This window comes from Palaemon carinicauda, unplaced genomic scaffold (genome assembly GCF_036898095.1).
Source record: "Palaemon carinicauda isolate YSFRI2023 unplaced genomic scaffold, ASM3689809v2 scaffold222, whole genome shotgun sequence".
NCBI lineage: Eukaryota > Metazoa > Arthropoda > Malacostraca > Decapoda > Palaemonidae > Palaemon > Palaemon carinicauda.
Genome location: NW_027169833.1, coordinates 13342 through 27283, shown reverse-complemented (window position 1 = coordinate 27283; position 13942 = coordinate 13342).

Here is a 13942-nt window from a genome sequence, read left to right as displayed (position 1 = left end):
GGTTCTTGTTTCATAATTTTTCCATTTGGTGATAATATTACTGGTTGAGTAATTGTAATATTTTAAAGGTTTAGAGATGCCAGCGAGTTTAATTAAAGATTTTTGTTGATTTGAATGGATTAAGTAACTTTTCATGTTAATTGTACGTTTCCCATTATGAATATTTCCTATTTATAAGTTACTGAAAATTATTCAAGGTACAGTATATTAATTTATTTTTAATTAGGGTATGTTTTGATTCATTTGGGATAGATACAGACAATTATTTTTTGCGAGCTCTCATAGAAAAAGCAATCAAGATACCATAAAATTTGATTTTTAAGTTTAGCAGGTTAGAAATAATTTCACACTATTCTTGCAGTTTTGTAGTTCCTAGAAAGGGAAGAAGCACATTCATAGTTTTGATTTTAAAGTAATTTTAGTTACCTTTGTTTCTTCAACTTGTTTCTCTTTCAAAATTAGGTTAATAAATTTCATAAGACTTAGGTTTGCCTTAAAGAAACACTCATAAGCACTTAGCAAAATCAATTGTAGAGGTTGCTGTGTCCTGATTGGTAACGTCTCTGCCTGGTGTTTTCCAGACGGGTTCGAGTCCCGCTCAGACTCATTAGTGCCATTAGTGTCTGCAACCTTACCATCCTTGTGAGCTAAGGTTGGGGGGTTTAGGGGAGCCTATAGGTCTATCTGCTGAGTCATTCAGCAGCCACTGCCTGGCCCTCCCTTGTCCTAGCTTGGGTGGAGAGGATGCTTGGGCGCTGATCATATGATATATGGTCAGTCTCTAGGGCATTGTCCTGATTGCTAGGGCAATGTCACTGTCCCTTGCATGGGCCATTCATGAGCGGCCTTTAAACCTTTAAATATGACAAATATGGAAGTTTTTATATTGCCTAACTATACAGACCTGAAGTTCTTTACTAGGAGTGGAGTCAGTTCGTGCTGTATTTAAGTTCTTGCTCATAACACCAGTGTTCTTTACAACAAATCTAATAGATTTACTTACTTTTTTACATTTTGCATGTAGAGCACACCCCATTAGAGTTCATTTCTTGTTTAAAACACAGTTTATTTCCTTTTTTCATTGTCAATCAGGATTTCAAAAGCACCTCTGTATGTTGAGAATTTCAAGGTATGTTTATACTCATATACTATTAAGCACTCTTTTATTATTTTACCATTTTTAATGATGTTTTATAAAAGCTAAGTTAATAGGGAACATTATTATGAGTGCAAAATTTAAGTCTGTAATCCCTTGTGGTCTAGGTCTCATGTAAACTAGATTTCTTTTGGCCACTGTTAAAAGCTCACTGGCATTCTCTGTATATTTGATGTCTGTTTTTTTTATGTTTAGGATTTTTATTATTAGCAGACAGAGCACATATTGCTTTGCCAAAGAGTTTGTTTGTTTATGAAGTATAGATTTAATTTTAAATTACATTTGATTGCTTTAAAGTTACCAAAAAGAATCCTTCAATTTGGGAAGATGCATCTATGAAGGAAGTCAATATTTTTTTGCAGGATATATTTAGCATGAATAGCTTAACCAGAGTTCTTAGTCAAATTTCTAGGCTATTTATTATATAGTCTAGAGTAGGGAAATAGTTATATAATATGGATAATCAAATACTGTAGAAGGAAAGTCTAAAAGTGTCATTATTAACCAGTTTTAATTGAGTCTAATTAGATTAGCGGTTTGAATGATCTGCGACTTTGCAGAGTCTTCATTGTATACTTTCAAAATCTTTTTTAAACGTTTTTGACATGGTTCTCTTACCTATTTTTTGGGAATAGAAAGAGTATTTATCCTTTGTTAGGTATTACAAATGTGTTCTGCCTGTTAATAATCATAGAATTTTATATACATAAGATGTGCTGTAGTACCCCATTGCAGCATTGGCCAAATCCTTGAATTCTATTGAAAAATGAAGTGTTGGTGGATGTTTTCATGGCTGTGAGCATAAGTTTTTCTTCACGCTGACGGAAAGGAAGTTTTTCTTCTTTTAGACGGAAAGGGAAATGATAGGTGACAATGAAAGTCAGAAATTCCAATTTGCAATCGAATTTCCAAGGGGAACTAACATCATATAGATCAGCCGGTACTATTATAGTATGCTATCTACCGCCGATTTTGCTATCTACCACCCCTCTCTGACTATAGTATGATACCCACCATCAGTCCCTAAGGATACGGTCTACTTGCTAATCCGCCTCTAATAAGGAGGATCACTACTGACTTGATAACCCAACCTACCCTATTCTAACTCAGCCCAACCTAACCTAACTTACAAACTGCTTATTATTATGCACCCATGTCCTAACCTAGTCTAACCCAACCTAACCTAACCTACAAACTGTTTATAATTATGCAATCCATGTTGTCCTTCCAATAAATATTATTAAACTATCATTAAAGTCCAATGAGGATAACATACTGGTGGTAAGTAATCTGTTTGATAATCCTCATCAAACAGGAGGATTAACATTGACGGTAGATAACATACTTTGAGGTAAATACCATACTATAGTAGAAATTCGACGGTAGATAGCATACTATAATAGCACCGATCAGCCTCTTATTCTTGATGAATTTGCCTAATGAGTCTAATAATGCGTATAGGTTTGTTTGATTTTTGCTAGATATCAAAGCAGATTCAAGTTAGTTTAGCGATATGATATTTGCTGAAGCATACTCTTTGCTACTGGGTCTTTTTATATATTTTGCCATCCAACAGAATGACGTATTAGTTTGGGCGATACTTAATTTAATTTTGATTAAACTTTCAAGTTGTTTTTGTTTAGATAAGGTTCTGTCACCATGCTTGAAAATTATGAACATCTCGGTCTGTTTGGATGGAAAACAACATCATTAGTACAATAGTTTGACCTGAATATATTTGGCAAAAGTATTACTTACCTGAATCTTTCATATCAATTTGTTTTAATGGATATTGTGTAGTAGTGTAGAGTTTGGAAAAATATTTTTTTAAGAGTTTTTGAGTAAAATACTGAGGTTCGAAACCATTTCAGGGAATTTCTTGCCTACTGGCTAGTTGTAGTTTATGTTGCGAATGCTTAGACTTAATAACGGTTTGATGATTATGCATAGTACAGTCTGGAAGCCTCTGTACAGTAAAGAGATTTGGTCATTGCTGTTGTGTGGATTTCTAGAGATATATAAACTGTATATTATTGTATATATCAAATGATTTTGTGACAATTTGATTATTGTTAAAGAGAACTTTCATGTTTACAGTCAGTTATTATGTTTTGAAATTGATGTTGTAATTTCTTTTGATATAAGACTGGGTTTCTACATTTAGTTTAAATTGAGGATTATTTTTCATAGACTTCTATGATGGGATAGACTTGGGAACAGTATCTAAAAAAATAAGTTGACATGAAAGTAGCATAAGTGAAAAGACCTAGAAAAATATGGATTGAGAGAGCAGATGGATACTTAAATCTATTCATGTCTAACTCCATAAAGGTGGAACTTATTGCAAAAATTCCATTATGAAGGAAGGAAAACATTATTTGATAAATGCTCATTTTGACTTGTGTTGATGAAGGTTTAGTTTACAATATGCAATTGTAATGGTAATGATTAGTTAAGTAAGAATTATGCATATAGCTGTACAATGTTGAATTTGTGTTCCTAGTTCAGAGTAAGCATTTCTGTAAATATTTCTGTTGGTCGGTTTTGTGGATGTTTATAGAATAAGACCAAGGTGAACGTTTGTAAACGCTTTAGACAATTAGGGCTTGAGGTTCTGAAATATGATAAGTAAAGGTACAGCGGATTAATCATACCACTATTTGATAAGTTCACTTTGCAAATTGATGAAATTTCTTACCATCGTTCGAGTTAAACACGATCCCAGTCTTATAGTCAAAAGAAAGTCTTTTTATGTAACTGATATTGCCATTGTATCGAAACTAAGGATGAAGTTCTCTTTCAGGTGTAGAGGTAGATGAAATTTGGAATGAATAAAGGCATACTGTGCCCACACCTGAAGGGGCTGACCTACAAAACTGCCGTCCCGGTACTACTTACGACGTCCCTCCCTGCTTGCCGGAGGCCATGCAGTCGTCAAACGGTCCCAGAGCTGCTCCCATTGCAGATGTGGTATATGTGTTTTTTGGAATGGAAAATTATTTGACAACTGTTTGTATACTGGGAGCATTCTTTCACTTTGTCGTCTTCCAGTTGATTAGTATTTGTTGAAATGGATTATGTTGATTAGATTTGATAAGAATGTAAAGTTATAGCTTAAGATTATGCTGAAGTTTTTATCCTTTCGATAAAGTTTACTTAGATACGATTGTAAAAGGTGTTCTTCAAATGTCCTAGAAACAAAGGTAATCTTGAACCCTGGAGGACTTGATAATTTTGAGTCACAATTGTTATTTGCCAAACTGTCAGAGTTTATAAGTTCCTTTTCAATAACATGAAGCAAAGTTGCTTTTTAATATTATGACTGGTTGAATAAGTGAATTTATATTTTCTTTAGACTTTCATTGAACAGAGACCATCTATGGCAATGCTGTTTTGTATTACTCTTTATGAAGTTCAGAGCAGTCATATTAATTCCATACTTGTATAATGATGGACTAAAGGAATACAGTACCTGGAGGGTATTTAAAACTCGAGTACAGTAGCTGGGTTTCTTTGCCATAGAAGTGAGGGGTTCTTCCTTATCAGATATCCTCTGGGGGTGGTTGAGTTTTGCTGTATAACCTGATTCCTATATTGATTGTATAATTGTAAGTCCATCTTTTATGAAAATAGTCTTCTGAAAGCTAAAGAATTAGCCTTTGGGCTTCCGCGTTACTATTTAGAATGAAAACACTTGGATGAACTTTAGATATTCTGCTATTAAGATGCTGATTTGCTCAAATATCATTGTTTCAAATATGACTTTATTTGTCGAGCAATTAGCCCTGTATGTATAAGTAAATGGATTGAATAAAGAGGATTATTTTACTGCTTTTTTGTGAGAATTGTCTAAATATAAACAGTGTGTGCATAAATGAACTTGATAATTCTGGAATGTAGTGTGACTTTTAGGCGAAAACGTAATAGTTAACCTATTCAATTTTTTTTACCATTGCATTTGAAGAAACAAAAAGCACGAAGGATGTGAATTAAAGAGTTGTTAATTCAAGGGCCTTTTTGATTTACGAAGGACACAGAGGAGTTCAGGCACAGTTTTCTCTATAAGGTTTTAAGAACTAACTGGAAAGGAGATCGGTATCACCTTGTACACGTGCGTTTTTCACCGCACGCGTTGTTCCTCTGTGGGCGATCGAGTGAGGGAAAGTGAACAAGCATCTTAGTTGCGTCATTTCATCCCGAGGTGATGTAATTACTTTACATTTATGAAATTATCTTTATAGATTTTGTAATTTCCTGTTAATGTTTACGCTAATTTTGAGTAGACTCATTGTTCCGAAGGAAGTGGTTGTTTTTTCGTTTCCTGGAAGCGGCTCAGAAATTGTGGTGCTGTGAAATACTGTACCACGAAAGCTTAATATGACGACGACATTGTCATGTACTGGAGTATCTCTGTAGGTAGCGAAGAATTTGGTATATTGCTTGAGAATTTTCATAGTAATGTTCCCTGAAAGTTTGGTTTTATCCAGCCTGCTTTGATTGTAGAATTTTTATGCGCTCGTACATCTACATGAAATATGGAGGGAATATGATCATCCTTAATATGGCATTGTATTTTTTGGTAGTCAATATTAGAGATTTTTTCGTCCCATGTTTCCTGAGATTGGCAAACGGGAAAGTCGGATGCTTTGGGAGATCGGGTTGTTCCATGGTTCTACCAAATAATAAATCGTATTGCACTTTGGAATCCCGTAAGTTTGGCCATACCAAAAAGCGTAGATTTATTTTGATTTCCTTTTCATAAAACTGTAAAAAAATTTCAGTATGATTAGAATGAAATTCACAGGTCATTAATGGCTAATTTTATCTTATGGCGTAATGGCTAAAGGATTCCAAAATACACCTATTGTTTTACTATTGAAATGAAGATCGTATTGAGAGTATGAAAGATTGTTGAAACTAAAAAAAAATTCTGTAAATTGTGCAATGCTCTGCGTAATTTGTTGAGAAGTTTTGTGTGGTAATGCTGAACTTATTCCTCTTTAGGAAAGTTCCTTGTTGATTTATTTTCTGAGTTACTAACTTAAGAATCAAAACTGATATTTGAGGCTACTTTTTGGAGACTGTGATGGAAAACGTATCTTCACACTATCCATGGATGCTGTATTTCAAATGTCAGCCCTTGCTCAGGAATTTTGTATTAACATCTGGCCTTTATGGGTTGTCTTGTGTTTTAGAATCCAAAGCTTGTAAAGTAGTGATTCCTGTCTTTATTTCCTTATTTCCAAGAATTTCTTAGTTTCACAAATTATAAAACTTTTCACAGGGTTCACTGTCCTCCAACAATGACATGGAGTTTCTTCCTTACATTGCATCCCTAAACCTGTCAATGCTTTGAAAGAATTGGTGAGCCCTTTTGTGACGCAGTTCCGGTAGGCCCTGCTGCTTCCTCCGGTGCCTTGGATTGACCCCGGAGGTAGCAGCAGCAGTAGGGGATTCAGCGTTATGAAGCTTCATCTGTGGTGGATAATGTGGGAGCTGGGTGGGCTGTGGCACCCTAGCAGTACCAGCCGAACTCGGTTGAGTCCCTTGTCAGGCTGGGAGGAACGTAGAGAGTAGAGGTCCCCTATTTTGTTTCATTTGTTTGATGTCGGCTACCCCCCAAAATTGGGGGAAGTGCCTTGGTATACGTATGTATGTGTTCGTTCCTAAATTCACCCAATATTATATCTTTCTGAAGTTGTCTTCTCGGCCTGTCTTAAATGGATTTATACTAATTTTCTGTTTTTTTTTTCAGTTAAAAGAATGCGTGTATTGCTAAATCTATTCTAAACTTCTTTCCCATTTATTTGATTAATTTCCTTTGCACGTATTTCCTGGACTTATTCCACTCCAGTCTGGGGAATTCATTTTTTATTCAGTTCTTACAGCTGATTTTGATTTTCTTCTTCTAAAGGTTTCATTTTATGTTCTATGATCCTTAGTCCAATACAAAAGGTCCATTACACCATATCTTTCTTTTTGTAAAGTATTCATTTTTTGGTTCTTATGAATCCATAATGGATTTTACTCTTCTGTAAAATATGTGGATGCTCCTTGCATTGATAAATCCTGGCTAAATTTCTTTCTTGCCGATTTAAGAAATTTTCATTATGCTTCCATTAGAAAAGTGGCCAAAAAATGACAAATATATCTTGATAAACTTTTTAGACATGTTTAATCTTTCTATACTCATATCTTGTCTATCTGCTCTGATGTAAATGCTGCCTGTGTTGGATGGTCTTCTCATTTCTTTGGAAGATTTATTTCCTCTCACGTGTCATTTTTAAAGCTTCTCATCTTAACAGTTGCCTCTTTTTGTTTTTTGAATGGAAGTCAAAGCTTAACTCGCTTCCATCTGATGTCACTTCCTTTGGGCATTCGTCTTCTAACTGTTCACCCGAGCCACTTTTGGAGTCTGTGTTATTTCTTGATGTTTGGTCCCTCTCTATAATGAAGGAAGCGATTATTTTACAAACTTCTAACCTCACCACTAGATAATCGTACTTCCAATTTCTTTAGTGTCCTTCATTATTTCTCATAAGTTCCTGTGCTTCTTTCTTATCTGGAAATACTTTTTGCTTTCCGTACATATCACAAGGTGTTTTCTACCTGTGCTGGATCAAAGCGAAGCAGCACTTAATTTTCAATGTTTGTTTGTACTTGATTTGTAATTGACTGTATGAAAGGCTGGCTTTTTAGGTTAGTATTTGGAACTGACTGGTTTCTGTTATAAGGTCAAGGTTGTCTTCATTAGTATTGACTCCTGAGTAGCTCATATGCTCCGACTTAAGCATTGCTTTTGGATTGGGTGGGTAACTGGTTGAGCTCTCCAATTCCCTCGTACATTCTTGTATAAACTTTATAGCTTTGAGTCCTGGCTGAAGTTAGATGATATAGAAAGGGGAGTTTCATTAATGTGAAATACTCTATATAACACAATGAGACAGTTGACAGGAAGTTCTTTTTTTCTGGATAACTGATCAAGAAGTTCCATACGTAGTAGGAATAGTAGATGGGTTAAGCCTTTCTTCATTTGGAGTCAATCAGGAGGAAGGAAAGCTAAAATTTTTCCATAGAAGTATTTTCTACATAGTTCCTTTTCAGTTATCGATTGTCATTGTAAATGTAATGGATGGCGTTGACTTTGGTATGCAGTTTTAGAATGATGTAGGATGCTGTCTTTGGTGCTGCTACTGTAAGAAAAAAGGTGTCAGGTCACTGGAGTGGCGTATAGTTAATTTTTCCCGTTACTCGCTAATTTTTTTATGGATTTATTTTATCCTAGTTTTGCAGTTTATCCATAGCTGGTTACCTTTGATCAAAATCTAAGTATGTTTCTAGTGTCTATAGTTGAATAGCTAATGCCTCTTTAATACTTGGAAAATATTGTAACAGGTACTGCCATATTACGCTTTTGTCTTTCAAGTAAATGATGAAAGTAAAGATCTTTATTTGCAATGATAAAGTTGACTTTGTTGTTAAGTGATGCCCAGAGTAGGTAAGGTTCATCGCCTCTTGTTATTTCTTTACGACTTAAAATCGAATCTGTTTTTGACCTTACTGTCAAGTATGTTGTTTTTTTAGCCCTGTTTTTTTTCAGTGAATATATTATTCATATTCCCTGCTATGAAAAAGCTATTCAGTTGCCTTATTTTGAATAGGCTATTCATTCCCTTTTCTTTGAATAGGCTATTCATTTCCTTTTCTTTGAATAGGGTATTCATTCCCTTTTCTTTGAATAGGGTATTCATTTCCTTTTCTTTGAATAGGGTATTCATTTCCTTTTCTTTGAATAGGCTATTCATTTCCTCATTTTAAGTAGGCTATTCATTTCCTTTTCTTTGAATAGGCTATTCATTTCCTTTCTTTGAATAGGCTATTCATTTCCTTTCTTTGAATAGGCTATTCATTTCCTTTTCTTTGAATAGGCTATTCAGTTTCCTTTTTTTGAATAGGCTATTCATTTCACGTTCCCTGAATAAGCTATTGAATTTCTCTGCCTTGAGTATGATATTTTCTGTTCGGGGGACATCACATTTCCCACCATTACCCCCCTACAATGAGGGGTCAGTTGCGTTGCATCGGGTGCTGTTTCACAGGGTTTTTACTTCATGCCTTTGCAGTTATCAACCATAGTTATAGGCGGTGGGTCTAGTCTTTGAATTAATAGTCCAACTGCAAACCTGTAGTTTCCACTCATTGGCAGTGGTCATAGCCTTTTGGTAAAAAGCAAGACTGCAGGGCAGCAGCTGTCCTTTTGATAATTTTCTACGGAACACAGGTCGTACAGTGGTAGTATTCTTACACCGCTACCATGGAAATTTCTCTTTCCTGAAAATGCTATTCATTAATTCTGTCTCAGGTTTAGTTTGTGAGTCATCGTACTAATTCCAGGTTGTTGTGTATGTCTTCGATTATAGATTCCTAATTAGTCGCGTGCTTGTTACTGGGTGCGTATTTGTCCGCAGCCATTTTGTTTCATAGAATTAAAAGAAAAGAGACTGCTGCAACGTCATACTTCATACTGTATCGTTTGCTGTTCTTAGATCCATGTCCGAACAGGTTGGCCCCTCTTGATGTTATTCCTTGTCCTACCAGTTTTTGTTCTTCCTGGTAAGGGAGGATCCATAACCTACGTCTTCACTAGGGTTAGGGAGGGCATTGTTAGTTGGTCTGACTGTCACTCGCTCTCCATTTATGCAGTCTATATTTTGATAGGGCTGAGGTCTCGAGTTCTTTCACTGTCACGAAACTCTTCCGTGATTTCAGACATCTTGTTTCGTGATAGTTGTAGAGTGGGTGCCTGTGATAATTTTCCTGTTTGGTCTTTTCCTATGTAGATAGGGCATCTTGACGGATGCCAGGTGGTGTGATGTTGGCTAGTCTGTGCGAAGCTGGTAGGGTTGTTGCTATCAGTGTACGAGTGATTAGTCTACAAGCTTTCATTAGATCAGTATTCACTCTTTTAGTGTGACTTGATCTTTCCCACACAGGTGCAGAATACTCTGCTGTGGAGTAAACTTACTGCTAAGGCTGTTTGCTTTTAAAGTTTTTGCATCAGCTGAGGAGATTATTTCTGGTGGCCACTTTTTTCTTGAGCTTGTTAACATGCTCCTGAAAAGTCAGTGTTTTATCAAGAATGACACCAAGTCCACTGGATGTGGATGGTTTTGCAGTTCTTTGTTTTCCCATTTTAGTTTCAGTTTTCTGTACGTTTGGAGGTTAAGATGGAATGAGCACACAGGGGTTTTCATGGGTTTTGACTTAAATTGCCATTATTTTTGTAATAGTCTGAGAGAGATGGTAATGCCTTCGTCAGTCTTCCTTTTGTGACTTATAGGTCCATGTCTGTGTTGCAATGCAGAGATCTTCAGTATGTATAAACCCTCAAATGTCCTGGAGTCGTGATAGTTCATTTGTGTAGATGTTGAATAATAATGGGGTTAGTACAGAGCCCTGCGGATCAACCATTTCAGCAGGTTTTGGTGAATAGTGCGCAATTGGTAACTTTTTTGCTGCTCTTTACATTTACCAAAAGAAACTTATTACTGTATCTTCTTTGGCGAAGTACTGTGTATTTAATTGTGATGTGAAGCCATTTCTAAGGTCATATGAGATCTGCAAACTTGGTGAGGTTTTAGAGTGGCAGCTTTACTACTTGACTCCCTAATCTTTCCCTACTGTTGTGAAGTAGTTCGTTTGCTTTGAGTCTTTTTGAGGTTAATGTCTTTCAAATTGTTATGTAAAGGGATCAAGTTTGCTAAATTTTTAGCAAGTCTATTTGCAAGCATATGCTTGTTACCCAATACCTTCACTCCTATGTGTGTGCTAGGTCTTCAGTGCACAACAGTTGCCTTGCTTGTTGAATAAAGTGATGCATCGCAGAGCAGTTAACCTCCTTCGTTTATTCTCTGCATTATATACTGTACTTCCTCATTTTTACCCATAGCCGTTTGGCCCAAATTCAGAAATCCAAGTCTTTGGAGCAAGACTGAAGTTCGTTCTTACTTCAAGGTATGAGTAAAGGATCTTTTAAGCTGGTTCTATTTTGATTGCCTTCATGTTAGCATAAAATTGATTTGGATGATCTTTGTACATTTATATGCTATTGGGGACAGGGACTTTTGCATTTCCTCTTGAAAAGAAGAGACTTATAAATACTTTATTATGGACAGATTGAATGTGAATCTGTTATTGGGTCTTGATACAATTATTACCATTTGTTTAGTCTGTGTTCATGGGACTTTTCATCCTCTTTGCTTTTCATACTTAGCCAAATTGGATGCTGATCTTTTTGTACTATTGCTAGTATTTCATCCATTTGTATGTTGACGTTTGATGAACATAGTACAAATAGATGATTTGGTTCATTCCTAACAGTTTACTTTCTGCATTGGTAGACGATATTTTTCTCAAGTGGTGTAGGTCGTATCTGTTTGGAATTTTCTGTTGCGTCAGTCAGGTGGGGTGAAGATATGTAAGGTATTAAAATTGATACAATATAAAGGCGAACCAAAGATTGAAGATAGCCATTTGCACCGAGACGCATAATTACAGAGGCATACTGAATAAATTTTGCCTTTTGGTTTACAGAACATGCAGGAAATTACTTAATATGTACAGATGGTTTTGTAGAATGTAAAGGTCAGGTAGTTAGTTACCTGCCAAGGGAGGTATTTGACTGCTGCCTTATGGTATCTAAGACCACCTTAGTGCCATATGCACGTCTCTCAGAGCCTTGCCTGGGCGGGCACGCTGCCTGTGCTAACTCGTCCGTGCAGGGGAATGCAACACTAGTTCGATCTGCCGTCTCGCTGGGGTGAAGTGAGCGGGCGTCAGGGTAGTACCCTGCATGGATGTCATCCCCTTTTCTGAAGTCTTTCGCTCATCAAAGAAGCAGCGTGTGAATGGTGTTTCTCGGACGTGTATTCGGTCTTACTGCTTTCTTGGAAGTTTTTGAAACCTCGTATAATGAACTGTGTTCGAAACAATGACTCGTGCCTTCAGTTGTGACTTGTCACTTTCAAGTAAATTAAAAATGTCTGAACATTAATGATGATTCATTCACATTTAAGTTTCAAGTTGCCTTTTATTTCAACTGATGCAATGGTATGAATAAGGTAGAATTCTGGTTTAACTATTGTGTAATTCTCCTGAATAAATACTGCGTGATATAATTCTTGCGTTTGACTATGCACACACTGGTTATTCTGGACAAAGTAAACGGATACATTTGCATGAAAAGTAGTGAAATAATTTCTTTGTAATCAAGACATTTGGTTGCAAATGCAAGGAAAATCTCTGCTCGAACCTTGAAGTCACATTTAAAATGTATCTTAGTTTGGTAAAATTGTCATTTATTTAGTCAGAATATATTCCGCTTATCTAAGTAGTATCGATCTAAGGGAAACGTGGAAGTTATAGCTAGTGCCAATGCTTTCTTAATATACTATTTTCTTAAACTGGACTTCTAAGGCATGCATTCCATTATAGAAATTGGGCTATACAGCAATGAAATTTCACCCCTAGAAGTGTCTTATGAAGAGGACACTTTTCAATATGGTATTGCTACCCAGGTACTTATCTTGTGCATCATACTTTCCAAGAAAAGTATTCTCTCAGACCATTGTGGAGTAGGAGTTACTTAGACTGTCCTTTTCAAAAGGAGTATGAAACTGTATAGTCAAAGATGGTCTTAGGGCATTGAATGGGTAAAAAAATATAAATTTAATGTCCAGTCATAAATAATGCAAATTTGCTTCACTTAGTTAAATGGTACTTTTAAAAATCTGGCAATTGGCTAAACTACAAGTGTGACTTGAGAATTTTATCAAGTACTTCTGGGTTCAAGATTACTTTTCACTGGAACATTTTGATCACCTTTAAGCATTTCATTTAAGACAAAACTTTAAAGGATAAAAAAAACCTTGGCAGCATTGTCTTTTATAACTACGTTCTTATGAACTTTCTCAAGATACTCCAATTCAGTGAATGTTAACCAAAACTGGAAGATGACCAAGTGGCAATACTTCCAGTAGCAAATACACAGTTGCCAAATACTCAATTTTCCATTAAGAAAGACACTCCACAGCTGTTAATGGCAGTTGCTCTGAGATCGTTTTGACTACTGCCTGAGTTCTCTGGTCTGCAGGGCAGCAAGGGATGGTCTCAAAGTGCCATAAAGGCAGTTTTTTAAGGTCAGCCCCTATTTTGGGGGGGTACACATATATAGGAAAAAATCAAAAAAATTTAAAAAAATATTTTTTTTTTTATATATTTATAAGAAATATTTTGTATGATGTGAAATAAAAGATTCTTGTCAAATTATATATTTTATTGGTCCTCTATGTATTTTTTATTACATAAATATTCATTTTTTATATATGATGCATAATAGAAAAGCACTGAACTTTAAAAAGATGTCATGATAAAATGTTGACACAAAGTATGAATAATTCAGACAATTATTGATGAATCACAGTAACAAAATTATAATTTGAACAAATTTAAAAGTTCAGGAGTGTGACGATCCCAAATCATTTTGAGATAAACTGTTCTCATTGGTGTTGACTTTATCCTTCGAAGAAGTTTAATTTCTTAAAGTTCTAGAAATGCACTACATAATCCTTTTACTGTAGTTGTGATATCAGTACGGCAGCATGTGAACTGCTGTACCAATATCGCAGCTATAGTTTAAGGATAACGTAGTGTATTTCTCAAACTTCAAGAAATTAAATTTCTCCGAAGTGACCAACTCGACAACAATGAGACGGTACATCTCGAAAT